The following is a 1,453-nucleotide window of genomic DNA, read 5'->3' as shown; positions in this document are numbered from 1 at the left end:
CAGGCCTGAGTGTGACATCCCTTGTGTACTGCGCTTTCAGTGCATGGTATTACCAGGGACTATGGTGATCTTTGTAAAGCACATGTAGTTTCGTAATGCCAAAGTAAGGCCCACTCATTTCGAATATCATTTTTGACACTTGACATGAAATTGTTAACTTTCATCGTCTTTCATAACCCCAGCATTGAATGCGGTGCAAAACTGGCGCAATATATTGTAATGATCACTTTTGGGTGTACTATTTTGGGGGCACGTTGATTGCCGCCAAGCGTCTGTACCAAATGCTGGTTAAAGTTCACACCAAGTGATGCCGAGAGTGATTGTTCCAGAATATTGCCCCTCCATAATGACATTCCACACATTCTTTTTTTAAGTGATGTGCATTTGTCAAACTACCTGTGAAAGACACCTTTTTTTTTTTTTAGTATCCAATGCTTGCATTGCCTTAAAGAGTAGCTAATATGTGTGTTTGCTGTAACATGTATGTTGTACTATTCAAAGTTTGGACATTGCCCGAGCACTTTGTGCATTTGTGCCCTCAATGGATCTGCAGAGCCGATAACAAACACAGTGCCTTTTTCACTGCGCAGCAGAGTCCTCCGGCCCAACATTTGCTCATTGCAAACAGATTTGCTGCAAAACTGTAGTGTTAACATCACATCAACACATCGGCAATAGCTGCTTCTGTGAACGTGGTGGTGACTAAGCTGTGGGGTTGTGCTGTGGTGCCGATATATATTGCTTACTGTTCATTCAGGCCAATATTTTGAACGCACATGAATATGTTTCTCAGGAATTGCTTTTTTGTCGTTGATTGCAATCTTGAGAGGATGGACTGTAAGCAGTAGAAAGTTGGAACAGCTACAGTGTAGACCGCTTATAACGTAAGTCGCCGGAGTCGTGAATATCTGCACTATAAGCGGTACCGCACTATAACCAAAAGAACGATTTTCAAGCACTGCACGTATGCAAAACATGTAGACCAAGTATGTATACGCACTTTGTACTATCGCGCGCAAATCGCGATTACGTTTTCGCCAGTGAGCTGGCGAAAACATAATTGCGATGTAGCCGGTGCTCTTCAAGCTCGACAGCTTTGCAACGAGTCAAAACGAAACAACTGTTTGCCGCAACCGCTGCGGAAAAAACCGTGACCGCTATCGGCACGATTACGAATGGCGACTTTGCGGTGCTGAAGGCACGCGCCTGACGCACGCACCGAGTCTGGACGAATTAACTACCATTCGTGGCAACAACTGCAGTCGAAACCGCGGTCGCTATCTATGCAATCATCGATGGTGACTACGCAGTTTTCTAGGCACGTGGCCGACGCGCGTACCGAGTAAAAACGAAACTACTGTTCACCGCAACCGCTGCGGAGAAAACCGCGGCCGCTATCGACGCGATCGTGGATGACGACTACGCAGTTACGAAAGCCCGTGGCCAACGCGGT

Source organism: Dermacentor silvarum, chromosome 7 (assembly GCF_013339745.2).
Source record: "Dermacentor silvarum isolate Dsil-2018 chromosome 7, BIME_Dsil_1.4, whole genome shotgun sequence".
Taxonomy (NCBI): Eukaryota; Metazoa; Arthropoda; class Arachnida; order Ixodida; family Ixodidae; genus Dermacentor; species Dermacentor silvarum.
Note: the sequence above shows the minus strand (reverse complement) of the source record.